Source organism: Ornithorhynchus anatinus, chromosome 9, assembly GCF_004115215.2.
Source record: "Ornithorhynchus anatinus isolate Pmale09 chromosome 9, mOrnAna1.pri.v4, whole genome shotgun sequence".
NCBI lineage: Eukaryota > Metazoa > Chordata > Mammalia > Monotremata > Ornithorhynchidae > Ornithorhynchus > Ornithorhynchus anatinus.
The window spans coordinates 57,787,232-57,799,439 of record NC_041736.1 but is presented as its reverse complement, the minus strand read 5'-3'; the positions used below and the strand labels follow the sequence as shown (position 1 = coordinate 57,799,439).

The 12,208-nt window shown below is 48.2% G+C and overlaps 1 protein-coding gene across 1 annotated transcript in view; it reads left to right on the top strand.

Annotated features, from left to right (window-relative positions):
* The first annotated feature begins 220 nt into the window (after nt 1-220).
* SPTBN1 (spectrin beta, non-erythrocytic 1) overlaps nt 221-12,208 on the top strand; it is a 195,927-nt gene continuing 183,939 nt past the window's right edge. Inside the window, exon 1 of the mRNA XM_003431278.5 lies at nt 221-342. The gene's annotated coding sequence lies outside the window, so the exon portion shown is untranslated. The remainder of the gene's footprint in view (nt 343-12,208) is intronic.

Below are 12,208 nucleotides of genomic sequence, written 5' to 3'. Positions count from 1 at the left end.
CCTCCTCCTCCTCCTCCTCCTCCTCCTTCTCCTCCTCCTCTTCCCTACACCTCTTCCCCACCCTCTCTCTTCCTTCTCCGCTTCCCCACCCTCTCTCCTCCTCCTCACCCTCTCCTCCTCCTCTTCTTCCCCTCCTCCACTTCCCCACCCTCTCTCCTCCTCCTCCCCTTCCCCACCCTCTCTCCTCCTCCTCCCTCCACCCTTCTCCCTTTCCTCCTCCTCCTCCCCTTCCACCACCACCGCCTGTCCATCCCTTCCCAGTCCCTCCAGAGGACCAGGCGGGCTTGAGCCGGAGGCAGGCGGGTGGGCGGCCCAGCCCCTCGCCCCAACACCCTTCAACAGGTTTGTACGAGAACCAGTCCCCGGCCGGTGGGAGCGGGGGTTGGGTGGGCCAGGGACCCCCACCACAGCCCCTTTCCTTCGTCCGGTGGGTCATTCCCCCCTCTGCTTTTCTCATCAGGAAGGTGCCCGTTCTGCTGCTGCCAGATTCCATTTTTTTCCTCCCCCCCGACCCCTGGGTCGAAAAAAGAAATCGTCTGGTGTAGGTTTTGAGAGCATTTAATTTAAAATTGTGTGTATTTATATATATATATATATATGTGTGTATGTATTAGGTCTAGTCCATGAAGAGCAGCGAGTTGGGAAAGCTTGGGATATTGGTTAGGGCAGAGGAAAAAAACATCCCTGTCTGGTGGTTGTGTGTGTGATTTGATTATCGGGCTGATCTGCCATTAGGCTGTGTAGGCAGATGATGCAGCACGATGCAGCACTATGACAACCCAATTTTGCTCCCTTTGGCATGGCATCGCCTGGCTTCTGCTCTCTCCCAACCCCACCCAGTGGGAAGCGGGGACTTTTTTGTTTTTGTTTTTGGTTTTTTCTCTGCCCTAGAGCCTGGCTCTTGCGTTCCGGTTGACACGATTTGGTGGGATGTGGTGGGAGAAGGAATAAGGTGGGGACGGAGAGAGGGAAATCGTGCCCTTGTTTAGAAAAGGAAAAGATCCAGACCATCTCCATGGGCTGCACTGGTGCTCTGCTGTAATGGCCGGGGTGGGGGGCGGGGGAGGGCATGGGACTGCAGTTGTGCAGCTCTAATGCGGTCAGCATGGAGTCCGACCTGCGGCTGTGGGAGTCCTCCAGCCTCGCCCGCGGCGGGGTTAGCGTTAGGGCGGAGGGCCTCGGGACGAAGCTGAGTTCCACGGAAGGAAATGGGACTCATCCGACGGTAGGTGGGAATTTAGGGACGTCATTTAGGCCCCGGTGCGGACCAGAGATGACCCCCACCGGCCCGGAGAGGCCGCCCTCTGCAACGGCAGACCTGAATCCTTCCAAGGCCTTTTGCACCTAGAGGGTTAAGGAGCTCTGACGGGTTCTAGATCAAGAAAAACACGCCCTAGGATGCTGAAACGAAAGGTAGCTCTTGGCTCCCTGAGGCACAGGTGTTTCCACAGATTGGTTTGGAATATCAAAACCATTTTTTATTTTGAATCCCTTATTTTTTTTTGGCGGTGGCTGTTGTGTCCTGGGCAGCAACGACTCGGTCATCGGGCTTTTACTCTACTTCTCTCCAGGGTGTGTGCCGGCGATTCAAAAGTCCTATAGGCAAGGCAGTAAATGGCTGAGATTCATGATTAGTGGGAATTAATTGTTCATCGGGGGCGCTTTTACATTTTGATTGGACTTTACCGCATTTTACCCGTTTGTCACTCCTTCCGTTCGAATTTGCTTCCAGACGAGCTTCAGGAGGGACATAAAATGGGAAAGACTTGCCAGATTGATTTTTCTGTCCTTTATTTTTTCCCCACTCTGTGGCGGTTGGGGTTTCAAAGCCCCACCTGAAAGAGCTTGTCATTTTCGAGTTCCTGGCTTAAGGAGGACAGGGAGTGGAATGATGTAGTCATCTGTGGTTTTATGGGGGGGGGGGGCGTCTCTATTAGGGAGAATATGGCCAAATCCATCTACAGATGCCATTCTTATTATACCCTTCCCTACTTGTATTCAGAGGGGAGTGACAGATACGATATAATTCCAGCACTTAGGAGGAAGCAAATCTACATAAATACATGTAGGGGAAGAAGGTCTTTGCAGTAGACAAGAGTCAGTAAGAAACCGGTATTTTCTATGGTGAGGTCACATTGGGGGCGTTGGAACACGAGACGAGATTCCGTATCAGAAAATCAAGTGAAAGGCTCCGAAGATAGTTCGAAATATTTCCTTGCGGTCTTTATGCGGGTTTGGTGAAACGCACAGCTGGAACCGGGGCCTGCCAAACCTCGGAGCGTGCCCATTTGGGCTGCTCCTTGGCATTCCGACTGGCATCCCTGGCCCACCTAGATGTTTTCGGGCTTTATCGGGTCTCCGAGAAATGTCAGCCGAGGGGAAAGTTCCAAGGGAGCTGAACCATCCTGGTGCAGGATCCTAGTGGCTTCCTGTCAGAACTAGAGAGAAAGGAACTCTCACATGACTCATTTCGGGAGAAAGCGAAAATGAGAATCCAGCCGGCAGGCCAAGGGATTCCCGTCTCCTGCTGTCTGGCACTGGTGTTGGATCCGAGTGACCCCTTGGGGCTGTTTTGACGGCTGTGACGTCAATCGGTCATATTTTCTGAGCATTTACTGTACTGTAGTAAGCGTTTGGGGTGGCAGCTTTGGGAATGGATGGGAAAGCCGAAGACTCCTCGAGAACGTTGACTTGGGTCGGGCTGCTGACTCCTCCCTTTCTGTTTCTGGAAATCTAGAGCAGAACTATGACAGGACAGTGTGGCTGTCCCAAGGCCCGACGGACTGGGGGCAGTGGGAAGGGCCCAGTGTGAAAATCACCTGGCCAGTCGGCATGCGAGGCCTTCCGTCAGGGGGGTTCCCGTAATGGTCTCTTTCCATCAGTCAGCCAGTCAGTCAATAGTCTGTCTCCTCCAAGAAGCCTTCCCTGACTAAGCCCTCCTCTCCTCTTCCCCCGCTCCCTTCTGCGTCACCCTGACTTGCTCCCTTTATTCAACCCCCCTCCCGGCCCCACAGCACTTGTGTCCCTATCTGTCATTTCATTATTTAAATTAGTAACTGTCTCCCCCTCTAGGCTCTAAGCTCGTTATGGGCAGGGAATGCGTCTGTAATATAGTTAACTCGAACTCTTCCAAGCGCTTAGTTCAGTCCTCTGCATACCGTAGCACTCAATCGACTGACCGACTAGTACTTACTGAGCACCTACTGTGTGTAGAACACTGTACAAAGCACTTGGGCACTTGGGGCAGTACAGTTTGAGTTAGAAGGCACAAGCCCTGCCCTCACGGAGCTTACAATCTGGCATGCCATCTTCATTGCCCCAGCCCTCAATATCATTTTAATAGCACCCAGATCTTTTCTGGTTTGGTTTCTGGGTAGCTGGCCAAGGTTTCTTGGATCCCAGATGATGTAAATGATAAATCAACAGGTAGACACATGGGCACTAATGTGGCTGGTGAGACAGCAAGAGGAATAATCAGGGAGTGCTTCCTAGAAGAGGTGACCTTTTAGGAGGGCTTGGAAGGTAGGGAGGGTCATAATCTGGCCGATTTAGAGACTCCAGAGATTGAGTCTGAGGGTTTTCACAATGGAAGTAATACTGTCATCGCTACCCTCCTACTAATTATGGAATTTACTAAGTCCATATTATGTGCTAAGCACTTGGATAGGCACAAGATTGTCAGCTCCTTGAACTCCGAGTCCATCAGTGGTATTTGTTGAGGGCCTACTGGATGTAGAGCAGTGTATTAAGCACTTGAGCGAGTTCAGTTCCCATAGAGTCGTTCGACATGAGCCCTGGCCACTAGGAGCTGAAAGTAGAGAAGCTTACAAATGATTGAGTGATGGACAAGGTTCCTTTTTTTTTTTAAATGGTATTTGTTAAGCACTTACTAAGCTCTGGGGTACATATAAGCTACTCAGTTTGGACACAGTCCCTCTACAAGGGGCTCACAGTCTTAATCCCCACTTTACCGATGAGGCACAGAGAAATTAAGCGACTTTCCCAAGGTCAAACAGCAGACAAGTGGCGGAGCCCAGATTAGAACCCAGGTTCTCTGACTCCCAGGCTCATGTTCTTTTTTTTTTATGGTTCTTACATGCTTACTATGTGCTGGGCACTGTACACTTACTGAGTGCTTACGCTGTGCAGAGCACTGTACTAAGCGCTGAGGAGAGTCCAATATAACAACAGACCCATCCCCTGCCCACAGTGAGCTTACAGTTTAGAGGGTGACCTTGAGCAATTCCCTTCAGCTCTCGGGGCTGCAGTTTCCTCGGTCTGTCAAATGGGGGGAAAGTTAGAGTGTGAACCCCTTAAGGACTGAGTGTGGCCTAGTGGAAAGACCCCGGTGATCACCCTGATGAGCTTGTATCTATCCCAGCATTTAGAACAGTGCCTGGCACATAGAGCTTAACAAATACCCCGCCGAAAAAAAATGAACTGGGATTTGAACATGGGCCTTTTGATTCCCAGTCTCATGGCTTTCCCACTAAACCACACTGCCTCTCCCTGATTGCTCAAGTGGGCCATTCCAGCCTCACAGCCATCTTCCAAAACTCCCCCTCCCTCGAGTCCTCTCCACTCACCTCCTCCACTCCCCTGGGCAGATGTGAAGGTCAGAAAGCCTCAAGCGAAATGGAAGCCGGCTTACGTGACCTGGCAACAGGAAGTCTGTCCATTCACTTCTCTCCATTCGAACTTCACTCCCAAAGGTCCCAGAAGGTGGAGGAACAGTACTGAGTTCAAGTCATAAGCCCCATGCCTGGGAGAATAATATTAACAATAATGTAATAATTATTATATAATTATAATGATAATAATACTATATAATTATTATCGTGGTACTTAAGTGCCTACTTTATGCCAAGCACTGTTCTAAGAGCTGCATGGCTCAGTGGAAAGAGCCCGGTCTTGGGACTCAGAGGTCGTGGGGTCTAATTCCGGCTCCGTCGCTTGTCAGCTATGTGACTTTGGGCCGGTCACTAAACTTCTCTGTGCCTCAGTTACCTCATCTGTAAAATGGGGATTTAAGACTGCGAGCCCCACGTGGGACAACCTGCTTACCTTGTATCTCCTCCAGCGCTTAGAACAGTGCTTGGCACATAGTAAGCGCTTAACAAATGCCATCATTATTATGCAGGTTAATCAGGTTGGACTCAGTCCCTGTCTCACGTGGGGCTTCCGGTCTTAATCCCCATTTTACAAATGAGGTAACTGAAGCCCAGAGAAGTGAAGTGACTTGCCCGAGGTCACACAGCAGACATGTGGCGGAGCCGGCATTAGAACCCAGGCTCGTGCTCTATCCACTGTGCCGTGCTGCTTAAAAATCAGCAGCACACTTCTGGCTCACTCCCACCTGTATTGGTTCTGCCTTCATTGTGTGTGTGTCTGATTATCGTTTATCTACCTCAGCGCTTAGCACAAGGCTTGGCTTGACATAGAGTAAGTACATAGAAAATACTATCCTTGGATTCATCATTATTATTATTTATTATCAACTTATAGAACTTGCCCTTTTAAGCGCTTACTCTAAAACATATCCATTTTTCCATGCTCCTCTCTGTAAATTATGAAGCCCATAGTTAAGTGAATAAATACTGAATAAATACGATTGATCGATTGTGCGTGTGTGTTTACGTGTATGTTTCTTCAGCAAAACGGTAAGCTCCTTGAGGCCGGGGATTGTGTTTTCAAATATTTTTATACCCACCACAAACTCTTGGGTGGGTGCTTTTGCACATGGTAGATGCTTAATAAATACCATTGGTCAGGCAAACCCCAGTGTGTCAAAAGCATTGCCGGAAATCCCTCATTACAAGAAGCATAATGAAAGTGGAAATCCAGTTTTGACATCATTGTTTGATGGCTCTTATCTGTTTATTGCATCATTCCGGTTTAACAAATTAATGATTTTCTTATGAAATAGTTTTCTCCTTCAGAGTGCGTTATGGGCCAGATAAAATGCATACCGAACGCTTCCTCTTTTCCAGACGTATGGAAATTTAGTTGGCATTAACAGCCCAAGCGCGACTGTTGGAATGACTCGGTAAATCATTTTCTCCCCCCTCCCCAGTTTGCCCAAAATGTAATAATTATAATTGTGGTATTTGTTAAGCGCTTACTATGTGCGAAGCACTGTTCTAAGCCCTAGAGTAGATACATACCAGTCAGGTTGGAGAGAGTCCCAGTCCCACATGGGGCTCACGGTCTTAATCCCCATTTTACAGATGAGATAACTGACGCACAGAAAAGTGAAGTGACTTGCCCAAGGTCACACGGCGGACACGTGGCCGAGCCGGGATTAGGACCCGGGTCCCCTGACTCCCAGGCCCGTGCTCTTTCCACTAGGCTACGATGTGCAGACCCTGAGTTCTCTTAGCTTTGTTTGAATGGGACAGACAGGTGGCAAGTGACGTGCTTCCCTTCACTTGTCATGTTCACGGAAACCAGAACACTTCTGGGGGAACTAATTTTATCTCTCCCAAGCATTACTGTGTCTCCTCGAAGTCAGACAGAAACCCAGATAAAATTCCATGTGGTGTTTTTCATCATCAACAGCGTCGACCGAGTGCTTGCCAAGGGCAGAGAGCACAGCCTAGGTGCTAAGAGGAATTTGTGGAAGAAAAACAAAACATTGCAACCTCATTGTGGGCAAGGAATTTGTACTCTCCCAAATGCTTGATACAGTGTTCTGCCCAGAATAGGCATTCAGTAAATACCATCAATGATGTACCCTACCCTCAAAGAGCTTTCAAGCTACCTAGAGAGACAACAGCATAAATTGGTGCCTATTCACAAGCTGAAAGAATGAGAGATTAGCTGTAAATAATATGCTTAATCATATTTATTGAGTGCTTACTGTGTGCAGAGCACTATACTTAAGTGCTAGAGAGAGTACAATATAACAGAGTTCCCTGCCCACAATGAGCTTACAGGTGTAGACATAGTGGATAAACTCAGAGCACACAAATAAACAGATTAAGGTGTAAGAGGGCTAAAGTGGGTTAGGAGCTGACATGACAGAGAAAGTGGGGTGTTAATCACGGAAGGTCTCCTGGAGGAGATTTAAAAATAAATACTTTGGCCTTCTTTATTAATAAAGGTTTATTTATGTTTAATAAAGGTTTTGGCCTTCTTTACTAATGGAACATCTGGTGAACGCAAGCGAGCTGTACCGTTCATATGAGGAAAATAGTCATTTAAATTTTTTGGTTTTGTCTTTGTTAGTATTTGTTAATAATGGTATTTGTTAAGCATTTACTATGTGCCAAGCACTGTTCTAAGTGCTGGGGTAGATACAAGGTAATCAGGTTGTGGGGCTCACAGGCTTAATCCCTATTTTACAGATGAGGTAATTGAGGCACAGAGCAGTTAAGTGTCTTGCCCAAGGTCACTCAGCAGACATATGGAGGAGCTGGGATTAGAACCCACGTCCTCTGACCTCCAAGCCCATGCTCTTTCCACTAAGTCATGCTGTTTCTCCTATTAGGCATTTACTATATGCCAAGCACTGTACTATATGTTGGTGCAGCTACAAGATAACCATGTTGGACACTGTCCCTGTCCCACTTTGGGTTCACAGTCTTAATTTTCATTTTATAGATGAGATAATTGAAGCCCAGAGATGTTAAGTGGCTTGCCCAAGTTCACACAGCAGACAAGTGGCAGGACTGGGATCAGGTCCTCTGACTCTCAGGCCCAGGCTCTTTCCACTAGGCCACACTGCCCAAGGTGAGCATTTATCGAGTCCGTACTATGTGCTGAACATTGGAGTCGGTATGAGATTATGAAAACCAGCAGTTTTGGTCCCAGCTGGGCCAACAATCTGTCCTATCCCCGTTTTACAGATTCATTCGTTCATTCAGGCGTATTTATTGAGCGCTTACTGTGTGCAGAGCACTGTATTAAGCACTTGGAAAGTATAATTCGGCAACAGATAGAGACAATCCCTACCCAACAGTAGGCTCACAGTCTAGAAGCGGGGAGACAGACAAGAAAATAAAGCAAAACAAGTAGATAGGTATCAATAGCATCAATATAAATAGAGTTATAGATATGTACACATCATTAATAAGATAAGTATAATAATAAATATGTACATATATGTACACGTACAGATGAGGACCAGAGGGGTTCCGTGTCTTGGCCAAGGTCACATAGCCAAGCCAGTGGTAGAGCTAGGACATGAACCCAGATTTGTGGACTTCCCAGCCCTTTCCTCTAGGCCACACTGCCTTCCTGCTAATTCCCACTAATAAGGTATGTGAATGTTCCAGCCTTCCCTGTGTTAAAGGCTGGGACTCGGAGCCAGACATTCCCCACGTGGCTTCACCCCACCTAGGACATAATTTTGCCCTCGTTACGGCTTCATCCTTCAAAATGTCGGACGAGTGGACATCTCCGCTTCTCGGTGCCACACGGGCAGGGTGAGGGGTTGCCCCCAATCTCCACATTCTCTGGGCTGTTGCCATAGGGGTCTCGGTGGGTCTTGGCTTCTTTCGTATTTCCCCAGCGCTCGGGACAGCTCATGGCATTCGGGAGGTGCTCAGAAAATAACCTAATAGCATTAGTCTCATGAGCACTTTGTCCAGGCATTATATCAGCGGGGTGGGTTTCCGGGGCGATTGGTGAATCCATCGGCCGGATATGGGAATGGTGTCCTTGGCATTTGGGCCTCCCAGAGGAAATAATCTGTGGGGATGTGTATGCATGCATATGCACGTAGGAAAGGCCGAAAGGCACTTGCTCGTCAACCCCTTTGCTCTTGCCTTATGTGAAGCTCACCCTTGCCTATTGCTGTTGTATTTGCTGCATTTGGTGCCGTTTTCAATACTGAATCTCCGAAACCTGATCTCATTTAGGCGTCATCTCTGTAGGAGTCATCCTTCCTCCTGATTGCTTCTCTCTAGGGTGCTCCGTCCATCTTGCCGCTAATGCCTCTTGGAAGCCAAAGCAACACCCTCGGTGGAGTCAAGTTGGGCTCACTATGTCTCGAAAACATTTCTTGTCACCTTCTTGGCTATGGCTTCCCCCTTGTTCAACCGTGTGGGTGTCTCGTCACCCAAGTCTCTTCCCAAGGCCCTCCCTGGACAGCTGAGCTGAGCCGAGCCGAGCATCGTCTTGGTGCTGGAGAATCGACAGTGTTTTGGGGCCTCGTTTTAAGTGCTCCTGATTTGCAAGCCACACCTAGTATTAAGTGGCACATGGTACCGAAGCTACCGTTCAAGGCATTCGATGTGATGGATGCTATGCCCAGGGCTCAGAATCAAACAAAAGCTTTGACGCTACAGCTGCCTCACAGAGCTTGGGTTTAGTCTGAAAACTGGTGCTCTGCTGAAAAACGGCATGGCTTAGTGGATACAGCATGGGCCTGGAAGTCAGAAGGACCTGGGTTCTAATTTCAGCTCTGCCACATGTCTGCTCTGTGACCTTGGGCAAGTCACTTCATTTCTCTGGGCCTCAGTTACCTCATCTCTAGAAGGGGGAGTAAGGGAGTGAGCTCCATGTGGTACAGGGATTGTGTCCAATCTGATTAACTTGTATCTACCCCAGAACTTAGAACAGTGCTTGGCAAATAGTAACTGCTTAAGTACCATCATTATTATTATTATTACCTCTCTCTATTAGTCTTACAAAGGAGTTGAGGGCCTTCTCGACTTAGTTATTGGCAATTTTGAAGTACTGGTCCTTTGGGGCATCATGGGATAGTAACCTGCCTAGGTGGAGGAATTCAGGGACAGAACTCTGAATTCAGTGCAAGTTGTGGGCTTTTGTCTTGGGAATGAGGCTGTTACAATCGTCTTGAGATCTATTATTAGACTAGCACTTTGCGGGGTCTATTTAGGTGTTCAGAATTATTTCAATGTCGTCTTGTGTATAGGCTTTCAGAGCTCCATCATCAGTGCCATAAAGTAACTTGGTGTGACTGATGCAAAGATGGTCAACAATTCTGGCAGCCTGTTGAGGGGGACTCTCAGAGGACCGGATAGGAAGTCATGCATCACCTGCAAAGGCAATGAGGTCTAGTGGGAAGGACCATTCATTGAATCTTATTGAGCGCTTACTGTGTGGTGAGCACTGTACTAAACACTTGGGAGAATACAATATGACAATAAGCAGACGTATTCCCTGCCCACAAGAAGCTCACAGTCTAGAGGGGGAGATGGTCATTATTCTGAACTAGGGCTGGTCCCTAACCTGTCCATTTCCTCATCTATAAAATGCTTTTCCTTCCTCTTCTCCTGTGATCCCCATGCGACACGGCGACTGCGTCTGATCTGATGATCGCCTGTCCACCCATCCCAGTGCTCAGCACAGTGTTGGGCACTATCGATGTGTTCAGTTGGTGCCGTCATTATTAGTAATGTCCAAATCCCTTCCTACACTCTCAAACATGGCAAGGTTGGGCCAAGTTTTCAATCCGCTGTGCCTTATCATGGTGATGGGGCAAGGCCGCTCCTATTGGACTAAGACTTAGTGTGGGTCCTTCTGACTCCCAAGCCTGCGCTTTCTCCAGAGGGTGTCCCTCAGTGCACCACCCCCTACCTGCCTCATCGCTCGATGTGCTCCGGGCCCCAGCGACGAGACAGAGCCATCACCGCTGCACTCGGTTCCTCGCTCAGTGTCTCCATCCCGAGTCCTTAGGGATGCTGCTCCTGCTGGGAGACGCCTCTTCCTCATTAATCATAATAATACCAATAATGGTATTTTGTAAGCGCTTACTGTGTGCCAAGAACCGTTTTAAGCACTGAAGGGAGTTACAAGGTCATCAGATTGGACACAGCCCTTGTCCCGAATGGGGCTCACAGTCTTCATCCCCATTCTATAGATGAGGTAACCGAGGCACAGAAAGGTTAAGTGACTTGCCTATGGTCACACAGCAGACAAGTGGCGGAGCTGGGATTGGAACCCATGCCCTCTGACTCCCAAGCCTGTGCTCTTGCTTCTGGGCCGTGCTGCTTCTCATTGCTCATTCTCAGTACTCACCGGGAGCCCCGCCCAGATGCCCAAAAGGATGCGGCAGACTCCAAGAGGCCTTCCCTAACTAACCTCTTTCCTCTTCCTCTTCCCTCCTTTCCTCTTCTCCCACTCCTTTCTGCGTCACCTTGACTTGCTCCCTTCATTCATCCCCCGTCCCAGCCCCACGGCACTTTTGTCCATATTTGTAATTGATTTATTTACAGTAATGTCTGTCTCCCCCTCTAGACTGTAAGCTCATTATAGACAGGGAATGTGTCTGTTTATTGTTATATTGTACTCTCCCAAGCAATTAGTACAGTGGCCTGCACATAGTAAGTGCTCAATAAGTACGATTGACTGACTAATCCAGGGGCTTTGGGCAGATGGAGACAGAGGAGGTTGGGCCTGAACTGCAGTGCTTGAAAAGGAAAAAAAAAAGCAGTGAAATGAGAGGATCTGGGTTCATAAGTTCCAGGGCCCATTCTGCTACAAAAATAAGGGGTCAAGACAGTGCATCTCATTAATCAGTGACTTCCCCTGGTTGCTTGGATTTCAAATTTAAGGTGGTGAGTACTTGTGGAAGTGTAACGTTTGAAACCAGCTAATGCTTTGGGGGCAGCATAGGAATTTCTTCCTCAGGTTGGTTGCATTGAGTCAGTGAATGCTTTTTTCTGTAATTTTGCATCTCATTCAGGTTTTGGGGTTGTTATTCAGTGCTTACTATGTGCCAGACACTGCACCTACAAGACAGTCTGATTGGATACTGTCCTTGGACCAATGAATTTCCACCTCTGTGCTTTGTGAGCGTTTAGTTTAGTGCTCTGCACACAGTAAGCACTTAAGTATGATTGCTACTATTATAATATTATGCAGTGTAGAGTGTCAAAGAGATAGGGAGAGCAGGGACTGTCTTTTCATTGTGCAGATGAGGAAACTGAGGCCCAGAGAGGTGAATTCACTTGCCCAAGGTCACACAGAAGGCCAGTGGCAGTGAGAGGGATTAGAGTCTAAGTCTCCTGGCTCTCAATCCCTCTCCCTTTCTGCTAAGTGGCGCTTTGTGCTCTGCCCACAGCAAAGGTCCAATAAATACAATTGATTGATTGATTAGTGAGGGAAGAATGTGACAGGGCGGGGGAGCGCAGCAGCCCCGCAGATTTGAAGTAAAGCATCAGCACAGTCAGTCATATTTTTTGAGCGCTTACTGTGTGCCGAGCACTATACTGAGCGCTTGGGAGAGGACAATATAACA